The following is a 13,466-nucleotide window of genomic DNA, read 5'->3' as shown; positions in this document are numbered from 1 at the left end:
CCCCTTCAATCCCATGGGCGGGTGCACCTGCCTTATTCCCAGAATGCTTTTCTTCCCCACAACAGAAGTGGATGGATATTGTTCATCTGAACAGGGTAACAGGTTATGTGCAGGAAAGCTGCTGACACTCGCCACAGACTGTATTAGATCTCATGGGGGACAAAGAGCTCTGATGGAGCTGCAACCAGGATGCACTACACACGATTCACTCATCATATTACCCAGCGCATGGCCACCAAGGAATACACCCACACCATAGTTACCCAGGCATACACGCTGTCTCTCTCACACATATAAGGCAGTATGAACAATCTCCCTACCACCACATCTCTCTCTCTCTCTCTCTCTCTCTCTCTTTCTCTCTCTCTCTCTCTCTCTCTCTCTCTCTCTCTCTCTCTCTCTCTCCTGCTCCCCCCTCCCTAAATATATTATGATGCTGTGTATTTCTAAATCAATATGGGCTGGCAATATTCTACCATGTTAATAAGCCATTATCACTTAATTAAAAAAAATTAGTCATTAATGATTAGGGCATTGTTCCCGAGCAAATTCCCATGCGAACCGGTTGTAACTGGAGAGAGATCAGTAATGAACCAGCGCAAGGATCAATTCACTTCAACTGAGGAAGTTCAAAAACTAAAGTGAAACTGTAATTAAATTAGCAGACTCGGGACATTTATTCTCTGTAAAGTTGGGATGGGATGGGAATATGTGTGTGTTCGAAGTTTTTGAATGCTTGAATTGGATTGAATTTCAAATAAACCCGCTCCCAGAGTGAACTGAATCCGCTGATGAATCGCCCGGAGCTTTGTGATTAACCCACCTCACCTCTGAATCAAGCATGACAGCCACCCACAAGGCAGTGTTACTTATCATGAGTTGATGTGTCAGTGTGAAGCATACTGCTTTTTTACCCTCTGCCCTCATGTCATGCAGCAGCTCTGAACTTCCTTATGCCAAGATACGCTGTAATGTCTCATTGGTTTGGTTTCATTGCCTGAGCTCCCAGGGATCAATAGACTGTTAAGTCAGTCTGGTCCAAGATGAAACCTACCAGTCTCATTATAGCTCCCTTCCCTGGTCTACTACATGATATTTCATATCCAGTCTGAGCCCAGCATGCCCTACTGTACAAATGGACATCTTCTAAAAACAGCGCTGAGGCCATTGGCTAACATAACTGTTTCCAAGTGAATGATTGCATAACAGTACAGCTCTCTGCTGGAGCTTGTGTCAGTGCAATGTTAATGTGCTTCCAATTGCTGTCTGTGAAGCTCTATAATTCAATCCTCTTGAGGGGGGTAGGAAAAGATTTCCCCATCAGTCACCAGGCCTTCATCCCAGCCAGGTGAACACCAGCTACAGTACTGCAGGACTTGGCTCTGTGCTTTTATAATGAGTGCAGGGGGACACGGGTCATCCACCATGCATTCTGGCCCTCATTAGGAGGGAAAGGCTACTCACATATTTGCAGAGCAAAAACAACGCTATTAGTTTGAACTGGCCAACAGCCAGACTGCACCATGAGCTAGAAATTTTTAATTGCCATATTCTCAGATATATGCATCGAAGCTTAAGTTTTTCACAACTCTTGTCAAAGTATCTGTCCTGCATGTACTTTTAGAAAAAGCAATTAAGGAACTCCCAAATGTGGTGGGATGTGTGATCACATAGACCATCTATTTCCTTTACAGCGTTCTTATGTCTGTGTCATCACTCAGTTTTACGTGATACTAACTATATACCGTAAGCAACAAACCTGGTAATAGGAATGGATTATTGTCACTTACCAGAAAAATGTTTTTGCAATCCTGGCTATTTCTATGTGTTTCAAATTCATGAGCTCCAATTTCCACATGGATTCATTTCAGCAGGATCAGTCAGAGTCAAAGTGAGACAATTATACAGTCAGCAATTGCATGTGGTGGAAAGTAGTGCTATTTATGGCATGCCCCCGGCAAGATCGGCGATAAGGGACTCTATGGAAACCCTTATTTGAGCTATCATTTCAATAGTGTCAAGCAATCACAACCCCACACAATTAGTTTTATAATTTTACTGATCATATTGGCTTTGTCACTCAAAACTGAACACAAGAAAGAGGTTAAGGGTTGGGCTCATTCTTTTCACACACTGAGAGGCAGATGATGTGTAACATTGTGCTCTAAATTGGAAAATATGCAGATTAGTTCTTGTTTTGAGATTACTCCAAGTATGAGAATCTGTAGAAAAGCACAAATTTTGCTCCTCTGACACTTTATTGCCACCTCCAGAAAATGACAGAAATGTGGTATTATTGTTTCATGTTTATTGATTGCTTTTTCCGCTATAACACCATCTTCCATCACCATCATTGACTAGTCTTGAGTAGGGGCATGTAGTAGACACTTCCTGCAACAGCCAATGTAAAATTCCCATCAGACAACGATGAGAAACACTTTGATGTTCTTGTGTAACCCATTTTATAAAAATAGCCCGGGCAAAACCTGAAGGGGTGGGGGGGTGGGATTGATTTATTAATCTAATCAGACCAATATAGGAGAAGAGATACATTTATCCTGCTCTCTGTATCAGCTGGGATGGCACTTGAGGTCACTCTCTGGGAAGATCAGCCAATCACTTCACCCGATCTTCTCTAATTTTCCATCTTCCTCTGTAATCTCTACAATCAGGGACATAGCAGGGGCACCGCCTCTGCTTTGATGTTGGGTTTGATGGATTTGTTCTTCTATTTCCCCCCACAAATTCACTACTTCCTCATTCAAAATTCTCTGTAATCTTGTTCTGCTGGTACAATATTGATTTTCAAATTCTAAACCAACAATCCTCTGCTCATGAAAGACGCGTGCGATGATTTTCTCCCGGCAAAGATGAGGTTTTAACGTGATCTGGAGCATGCTCACTGGATCTCGAAGCACTAACAGGCCTTCCTCCATCCTTGGCGTGTAATGTGAAACCATGTGGTGGATGGATGGACAGAGCAGCCATCTCTAAACCGGTGATCCCATGGAGCAGCGCAATTGGGTCAAAAGATGGAGCCTCCGAGGGACATATGAAACTGTCAGCATCTTGTGGTAATCAAAGGACATTACAGTTGATCATGAGCTGCGGTGTGACTGGGACAGGAGCAGCAGCGTCTCATTGCATTGGAAACTCAGGATGGAGGCAAAATAATGGCTGATAACGAGAATGATACCTCTAATGCCAACAGCTTCTCAGGTGGGGAATTATTGTGGCTATAGCACTATATAGGTGTAACAAATAAAAATGTGTATGGGATAAACATAAAGAAAATGTGGCACATTTACTATTGTAGTCTGTAGGTTTTCCTTTCCCCAACTGAGGCAAGACCTTATTAGTTGTTGCCGTGGTCAAAAATAGCATCTGAACAGGAGTGTTTTCTGGAACAGCTCCTGGTGATTGATGATTGATTACTACACAATTACTGTTGAAAGCAGCAGGGCTCCTCCTCCTAATCACTGCTTTCGTCGCTAAAAGGGGATTATCACATAGGAGAAGCTTGTTAGAGCCACTTCCTCCCTACAAATCAATAAAAATTACTCAAGAGATCGCAAACATACATCAGGGAAGTATCATTTGAATCCTAGGCTGGCTATGCACATTTAAAGACATGTAATGTACGGTACGGTACGGTGTGGCGTGTGTGTGTGTGTGTGCGTGTGCGTGTGCGTGTGTGTGTGTGCGTACTTGTCCCTCCTGTGGCAGAGGATCTGACCCCCACTGAGACTCCTAGCCTCAAACCATGTCTAATTAAAGCTGCTTTTCAATGCAGGCGCTTTGGAACCTCAGGTCCCCTCAACAATTAAGGGCAGGATTTCTCCTCTTGTCTTGAGTAAAAAGAAAGGGCCCATCCAGAGGGTTGATTATCCCTTCTCTCCTCCACTCTCCCTCTGCCCATTATTGGATTCACTGACTAGATGGAATCCCATATATCGAGCAGGGAGGGAGAGACAGGCAGACCTGCACACAATCAAGTACACCGGAGATGCATGGAGAAATAGGACAAAAGAAAACAAAAAAGCGGTTATCTTATTCAAAGTCACAACACAAAAGTGTTAAGAGCCACTAGGCATGACAGGCTAATGGTTACAGACAGGTTAGGGAGGCAATCCTGTAACCAAAAGGTCAGAGGTCCAATCCCTGCCATTATGTCCTTTTGAAGCATCCTTGGCCAAGACCACAGAACTTGTGAAGTACAATCTTTGCTAATGCTACGTTAACCTTGTCGCTAACGTCAGCGTTCAATTGAGATTTGACAGTTTGCTAAGCACTCATGTGAGAGACTCACCTGCACAGTTCTCAAGCCAGTGTGACACACTTAACGGCCTTAATGTCCAGACTTGCGTTGTCACCATAGCAACTAACCCTTAAAATTCCATAATTGTAAGCATTGTGGTAGCTCAGTGGTCTAAGGTGCATGCCATAGGTGTGCAGGTGTGAAGTCCTGGGTTCAAATCTGGCCTGGTATCTTTGTTGCATGTCATCCCCTCTATCTCCCAGTCTTTTCTGTCTGTCTCTACTTTGATCTGTTGAATAGGAGTGAAAATGCCAAAACATTTTTTTTTAAAAGTCCATAACTGCCATTTTATGCTGTACTAGCCAAATTACCATGGCAAACAGTGGAAGGACTGTTCTATCCATTCAAGTTCTGCGGGCAAGACACTGAACCCCTACCTGCTCACTCACTGTAAGTTGCCATGGATGAGCATCGGCTAAACGCCTAAAATGTAAGCTGCTGTTTTAGTTGCGCAGCAGCAGCAGGGCGATAAGCATAAGAACTGTAAGTGGTTTTACATCGCCTGGATTAAAAGCATAGCCACAGTTTTATCATTCCAGAAGACCCATTACCTAGTATGAGCCCGTGCTTCATACGGTCGATAACTGTACAGTGGAACGGAAAGAGTTAACCGCCTGGCAGTCTCCATGGTGAGAAGCTGCGATCACGTTCTACCTCTGAGAGCCACAGTGAGCCATGTCAGATAAGGCTTCCATTAAGGCTATTATTTTAAACCATCTCACCCCCTAATGGACTCCCCAGGCCCGGCCACAGCCTGGCTATCTTATCCCCACGGGCCCATTCTACCGTCCCGGTTCTGCTTCCTACAGGTGTGAGACCGGCTGATTGCCCCAGTCCTAGAGGGCCCCTGCTGAGGCTGCGGTGAAGTGCTGATGTGTTGTGCAGTTAATGTCAGCCCCATGAGAAGCCATTAATAACTCTGGAGTGTTTACCTTGGAGAGATTTACAAATATTTATTAAAAAGCCACCCATCCCTCCTGAGTGAGAGAAATGGAAAAAAAAGTGCAGTGGCAGAGTGAGTAAAAGGCTAGTCAATACTTTACATCGATGTGTTCTGTAGAATAAAAACTGCTTCACTGTATGGATTTCTATGTGCTGTAAAAATGTACACACATTTTGTTAGTAATATTTGTAGTGTCCAGTGTCATTTGGACATTCAATCTCCCTCAACAGGGTTAACATTTCTATACATTTCTGTATAGAAATGTTAACTTCCTTGCATAAATGTATACCAAATAATGAGCCATATCAAAGGTACCCCTCAATGGATGACAATGGCAGTGGCTTGAGACAGTCACATCCATTATAATGCGTTTGTTTCGGCATCCAGTTGTATGTGTTTTATGCTCTAACTGCCACCATGGAACAGAGGTTGCAAATTACCACCTTTAAAAGCCCACACATCCTCCTCCAACCCATAGAAGACCGGTAATGAGATATACAGGGGTCTTAAAAGCTTCAAGAACAAGGTTTATTAAACAACTGATTTATTGGTGTTCACAGTTTCATCAGTTTGCTTGAAACTGAAATGAATGCTGATTCCAGGTTCAGTCAAAGTTTTATTCTTCACCCCATTTTTTTTTCTTTTTACAAAAAAGGCAAAAGGTACAAACAGGTAACGTCACTTTACGACCAGCACATTGAAACACAAACTACATTCCTATTGTAGTACCATGCACTTTAAGATAATGAAAAACAATAAATATGTGTACGCAATATGAAAGAGTTGATTGAATTTCAGTCTGAATGCCAAGCAGACAGTTGGCAAGGATTCAGTATTCAAGCAGCATTAATAGTATTTCACCATTAGTTGCTCCCTCATGTACAATTGCCTAAGGTCCTTTAGGTAGTCTGAGAATTGGTTTCATGGGACAGATGATGATTTCTCAAACACATTGCAATTTCAAAAACCAAGGTAAGCATTGGATTTTATTACCATATTTATGAATAAACCATTTCAATACCTCATGATCTTTTACCATTCAATGTCCTTTTTTGAAAAGGAGTGTTCAAGTTTTACAGCATCTTAGAAAAATAATTGGTTCTGTATGTACAACAATAATGGTGATAGAAACATGTCAACAGTATTATGTACAATAATATTTGTTGCCTGATCCAGGTCAATAATGTTGTGAAAAGTACCTGTCACGTTTGCTTGGGTGCTGACTGAATATTGATATATTGAATATTGACTTGCTGACAAATGCTAATGTGTAACTGAATGTTTGGTCGAGCATAAATATGGTGATGACATATTCATGACATATGACATTTATTTAATATCGATATACTGTACGATTGACCTGAAATGAAAACAGACTTAACATTCTCCTTTTGAACAACAAATTAATTAAATCGTCTAAAAACTGATAAACCAAATACCAATCAACATTCTAAAGGCACACGCAACTATTCAGTTCCAAGACATCATTTTTGCTCAAGATATTGTAAAGAATTGGGTAATATCTTAATAGAAAGAATCAGAACTCATGTCCAACCTGATCAAGATGATGAGAGTATTTAATGAGGCCCACAGACGGCCTTGATAATATCATATGGAACAGAAAGCGCCACAGTGCAGTACAAATATTTCAGAGGAACACGTGTCCATGTAGGACAAACTATTACATTCATTCAAAATGAATCCTATCTGCACATATCAGAGTGCTACTTCATTTCCCAGCCACTTCTCTCAATACTTCAAACAACTTGCAATAAACTTAACTTTAAGGCATACTCTATCGATCCAAGGAACAGGTCCAAAGAACTGTGGCCTCACATTTTCAAAGCGGTATATATAACTCCTCTCTAACAATGGAACATTAGGTGATTGCTCATGTTGTTATTTTTAAAAGAGGGAGGATGTTATAGCTGCACTATTTTTTCCTGCATTCATTCTCTATGTATGATGGTAGTTTGAGATCTTCAGCTTGGTTTTTTCTCTCCCGATGTCCTTACAAATCCTCCGTAACAACATCACTTTCCCATTAGTCCATTGTAACTCTGACACGGATATGAAAAGAGGATGTGCAGCACGTTGTCATGAAAAGAATTGTCTCCTTTTAGGATTGTACCTAGACACCAACATACCATATGTAAAGAGCACAATGCAGGTCATTTACAGTGCAGACTTATGGGGAGATGTACATTGTAATGCTCTGTGTTATAGATGCTATAAGTCCTGGAGCTAAGCATGGCTAGCAGCTGGCGTACACAGTGTGAGTGCTTTGATATCAGCGTCCTCCGCACACAGAACTCAGTCCTCACAAATCATTCTCCCCGTCTGGACAGAATGAGGAGGTCACTGAAGCTACAGCTTGTTATGTGAACTGATGGCAGGCGCGGCCTCCATCAAACCTGTGGCGAGCCGTCAGAGGAGACGCCACTGGAAACCTCCGTAAAGGAAGAGAGGCCACCGCGGCCCGGATCCCTGTATAAGTTGGCCGGGCGATTACAGGAAGGAGGCGTGGGATGTGCGTGATAAAGAGCCACCTGGTGAAGGTGTGGGGAGCCGGCACTGGTGGAGATGAGGACAGAGTGGCGGGAGAGCGGGGAGGTGGGGACTCAGACGCTCAGGGTCATGTTACGGAGCAGCCACTGCTGGGAGCGGCTGCCTGTGCAGTCTCTCAGCGTGGGGACCATCTTGTCCTCCTCAGAGGGCATGTCCAAACACTGGTTGCTGTTCACATGCAGCAGGGTCAGTCGCTGGAGAGACGAGAAAAAAGCAACAAAGGTAATTACACAGATGAAAGCAGGCACACATAAAGGTACAAACACACCGGTGTTGCACGACTCAGTATTGATGACTCAGACTTAGACTTACTCAAAAGGAGTGAGGACTTGATCTCAAAATAGGGATTACATTAGACATAGGCTACACATCTTCTTAGTGTAACCTCAAATTTGTACCTGATCATCAGGTTGATAAACAGTATAGGCCTACATGTAGACATAGGCTATGAAATATTACAACACAACCACTGATAGGATGATGTAACATCGCTAGCCAAGTGATAGATGAAGATGGCTCCACCATGTACTGTGAGCTTTTCTTACATAGACTTTACATTAAATTGTGCAAAAAGTAGTACCACATGTAAAATATGTGAAAGGACAATAGAGGAAAAGACTGTTCTAGCATGGATTACTTGGACTCAAACTGGTTACTTGAGACTCGACTCAGACCTTGGTGACTTGGTCTTGGATTTGAACACTGAGGATTTGGGACTTGACTTGGACTCAAGGTTTTCTGACTCGACAACAATACTGAAACACACAAATATATGTTAAAGGAAATTCCACCCTGGGATATTCATATATTATTATAAATCATCTATATATCATCAATCTGTGATGTTCAGCGTGTTCTAGAAGTTATTTTGTGATGTGAGGTGTTTACTTTTTTCCTACTTCAGTTATTTAGTTCCTACATTTCCCAAAATGCCTTTCGCCAGCAATAGATAAGAATGGCGATGACGCGGCATAAAGGCCACGCCTGCAAAGTGCGGTACAAGTGCGAAACCCTTTTCATTTACTATGGGCAAAACAATAAATCAACATTTTCTGTGGTTGCTTTTACTGTGTTCTAATAATTTATGTGAAATGTATATGGTATAAAGAATTTGACGTTACCTTTTCATGGCTGTCAAACAACAGCATGATCATTAAAATGTTTTTTCTTGATGTGTCAAAATGCTAGCATGACTCTTCTCTTGAACGAAAGTTTGCACGGAGGTTTGCTAGCTTGTTAGCATTTTGTGACTTCCAGAAAAAAACAGTGCAGATGCAGTTCTTTGATAACTGTGAAAAGGTAACAACAAATTATTTACACCATATACATTTCACATAAATTATCAGAATACAGAAAAAGCAACCACAGAAAATGTCGATATTTTTAATAAGTTAACTTAAATAACTTTATAAGTTTTGCCCATAGAAATACAGCGGGGCATATCACTTGTACTGCACTTTGTGGGCGTGGCCTGTTTGAAACGTCACGCCATTCTTATCTATAGCGATAGTGATAGCCAGAGCCATAGATATATGGCTCTGGTGATAGCGATAGGAAGAGCAAGAGAGCAGGTTTTTCCAGTCAAGAAAACGTGGGAGATGTGCCCCTGACTCAAAACACAACATGCCTTGCGGCTGCATTGCATTATGGTCTATTGAAGCTGCTGTCAGTGAAGAAATTGGTCTCTGCCAGTTCTAGGATGGATTTCTCCCTGTATGACTGTTGAAAGTTGGTGCAAAATGTCTAAAAAGAACGAGTCCATAAAGAAGCCCTTGCTCTTTGTTTCTGAGGGACTAAGAAAAATACACTACCAAGCAACAAAACGGGCCCAGAAATGCAAAGTAGACATCACCAATAGTTGTTTTTTTTTTAGGGTGGATATTTCCTTTAATAATTTGTAGTGCACTGAGTTATTTTTCTCCATTATATCTCTTAGAAAGACTCTACAGAAATATTAGATCTGGGTTAAGGAGAGCACAATTGAGCACAGATATTTTCAAATGTATTTCTGCATTACGATTTAAAAAAAAAAAAAAAAAAAGCGCTTTCCAAATAGGCTTCTTCTACATTGCTATTGATTTTGCAGTATCTTAAAATGGGAGAGTAATACCTGTGTCCAGCAGGATTACAGCAAAAAGAGAATGTGAAGCAAAGTTTTATTGAATACCATCTATTGAGTTTAATTCACTCTCTTGTCCACATAGTTTGGAATTTTAACTCTTTAATGCATGGCCCAGAAACTTAGCACTTTTCCATAACCTGGGTCAAAATTACCCATCATTTATTTCTTATGGAAAATCAGAATGTTATTACAATAAATGTACAGTAGAGGACATAATTTGGTGTAGAAAATTTGGCATACATACAAAGATCCATGTAGAGTATAAATGCCTTTAGCCATGTCTGTAACCTGTAGCGCCACCTATAGACCGCATGTACAGTATTTCAACGCTACAGTAGATGTACAGTAGATATGAAACATTGATGTGGAGACCTAAAAAGATAGATAGATAGATAGATAGATAGATAGATAGATAGATAGATAGATACTTTATTTATCCCAAAGGAATGGGTCATATGCAGAAATATTTTTCAGCAGATATGAGACTGATAGATAGAAAACTGATAATTTGGAGATTTGCATATATTTACATACTGAACAAAAACTATGGTTAAGTAGGCTATGATAGCAGCTGCAGCCACACACATGTTGGGAGCCTGCAGCACCTATGGGCCATAGAGTTACTTTTCAGGAGATATGTCAGTTGTTCCATCCTCACGTTAATTTTTGGATCAATGAATTAAATGATGCATTAAACCATGCAGAAGAAGGTCTCTCCTCCAAAGTATGATTGCTACTGCACATTTAATAAAAATAAAAAAAATCATTGAATTCCCATTATAAATGAATTTAGGGTCATTTTGACCCAGATTATGGACACTGGAGTAGTGCTCCAAAATCATCACTTCCTCAAAAAAAAATGAAAGAGAGAAGTGAAATTGAAATTGATGCAAGTTATAAACATGTTTTTCAAGGATTACAAGGAATATTAATGTATGGTATTTTATTTACAAAATTCTGCAACAAAAATGATGTCACTGGGTCATTTTGATGCGGTTTGTGCATTCAAAGGCTGGGGAATAAACACCCTAAAACAAATTAAGCATGTTAACTTATTCCTATGAACACTGACAGTTCAGTCTTGATATGTCAGCATGGACAAATCTCTGCCAAGGCTAGACAGAAGAGAGCCAAGACTCTTTTGATGAGCTGCAACATTGACAGTGATGGGAGACTGATTTTGTGGACAGTCAGCTCCTAGGGTGATTTCAGAGGGATATTGATACTATTTTATGGTCCACAACTCAACACACTGAAATAAATCTCATTTGGATGGAAAGGCTATGAGTCCACAATCAGTGTCCAATTCATTCTCAATGAAGCAGTTCCAGGTTTTGTCTCCGGATAACATCACAGATTAGAGCCTTGATCTCTGGCTTCAGGCTTTGGGTTGTTGACGCTCACAAATATCAGCCAAACTGTGTCAGATCATGGGAATGATTTAATTGTTGTAAGGTGGATTTTAGCTTTAAATTGTTCTGACAACTGTAATTTAAATGCACATATTACTGGCCATATAATATAACAGCACTTAACATTGCATATTGCTCATTACACATGTCTGTACATAACGCAGGGCACATATCTTCTATTTTTATTTGTATTGTATTATATATTTTTACATTTTTACATTTTTCTTATTCATATTAGATTTTATGTTGACATCTGCACTAAGAGAAATTCCTTCTATATTGTACTTGGTGAATAAAGTTATGATTCTGATTCTGACAGAAATTCTGAGAATATTTACTCTGGAGTGTAGCATTTTAAGTAGCATATAACAATATGAGTTCAAATCTGTCTGCTGACCCGTTCCGCATGCTGTGCCCTCTCTCACTCTCTCTACTCGTTCCTATATCTCTCTACTGTTCTGTCACGTAAACCAGAAATGCCATAAGATAGAACAACCCATTTTAAAATGTCTAGACTGGAACGCACCCATTGTGATGAGTTGAACTGAGGCACCATAGGAGCATGTGGAAATCAATGTCTGACTGCCATCATGGCCAAAGCTCCACTAATGGCTGGAAGAGAGGGTCTCAATGGCCTTGATTAACCATTTATGTCCATTTCCTCAGAAGTAACATACAGTCGTTCAGCAATTTTGTACTGCAGTGGCATGAGTTGCTTTTCTGATCATAACAATCACATGTATAGGAGTGGAGGACAGGGAGTGTCTTTCTCCTGAGAGGCAGTGCCTCTACTAAGGAAAACAATGGCAACAGACAAACTGCAAAAACTGTGTTCTACTGAAGGTGCTAATAAACCACCATACAGTGTTGCACTGTATGGTGTAACACTATGGTTTTCTTGTGCAAGGATTTACCCAAGAAAACCTGGTTCAGCCTTGGAACTCAGAACATGTATCAGTGTTAACAAACCAAAAAATTAGAGATTTATTCTATTATTTTCAAACTCAACAGCACAGAACACATGAAAGGAATTAAATGTAAAAAAAAAACAAAAAACAGGAATGGTGGATGATAATGATGTGTATTCACCCACAACTACAGACCAGAACCTGCAGGTGACTTTGTAAAGCATGAAAACATACGTATGGGCAGTATTTCTTATCCTGAGGTTGTGGGTAATCCTTCATTAAAACATGATTGTGCCTCGACTGTTGACAGAGGATATTAAAACTAATGAGCACACAGTGAGGCAGAGGCCATGTTTGAGCTTAAGCCTCACTCAAAGCTATGAAACACAAGGGCCTGACGTTCATTCTGCCTGGATACAAAGAGCTGCACACACACATACACACACACACACCCACGCACACACACCTCTTTACTGAAGTACACGTTGCAGACAGCCCTACAGCACACATTTGTTCAAACAGAACAACACCAAAGAGAGCAGGTGGCATATACCCTTAAACACCTGCTGTAGAAACTGAAAAAAGAGACCAATAGGGCGGCTCTACAGTACAAACGTTTCTCTATTCATGTTTTATTACACAAAATAATTCCTTTTTACAGCACTCCTTGGACTGAATCGCAGAACCCTCAAGAGCCTCAAACTTGACTAACTTCTCTCTATGCACTTTTGGGATAAGCAGAGAAAATCAAAAACATTTTCTCAAATCAGAAGCCAGTGGTTTAAAAGCTTTACTAGTAGAATGCCCAAATGACGAGCCGTAATAGTAACGGATGCCATTGAGGTAGGGTACTTCTTAATGGCATATTCAAGCATGCAGCTGCTGATAACAGGAGGTAGGCCTAATCAATAAATCATAAGAACATGGCTGAGGCAATAATGAAGGTACTATTTTTGCTTTCATTCAAAGATTCAAACCTACTCTAGTGGCAGAAATGACACAAGAAGAATATAACAGTGGGAGGAAGAAAAGCCACTCCATATTTAATGAAAATATTAGAAATGTGGAGGCCTTGTCCTTTGCTCATAATTATTTCATGACTCCTCTGGGCAGTGAAAACACCCATCTCAGCCTCCCAGCAAACCAACCGGTGTCGGAGGAGCAAGTCGCTGTGTGTGTGCACAGCTGAGACCGG

The sequence above is a fragment of the Centroberyx affinis genome, unplaced genomic scaffold (genome assembly GCF_046629955.1).
Source record: "Centroberyx affinis isolate AG114_WGS23_722 - 3 ecotype Tasmania unplaced genomic scaffold, CSIRO-AGI_Caff_v1 ptg001058l_1, whole genome shotgun sequence".
NCBI classification, from domain to species: domain Eukaryota; kingdom Metazoa; phylum Chordata; class Actinopteri; order Beryciformes; family Berycidae; genus Centroberyx; species Centroberyx affinis.
Note: the sequence above shows the minus strand (reverse complement) of the source record.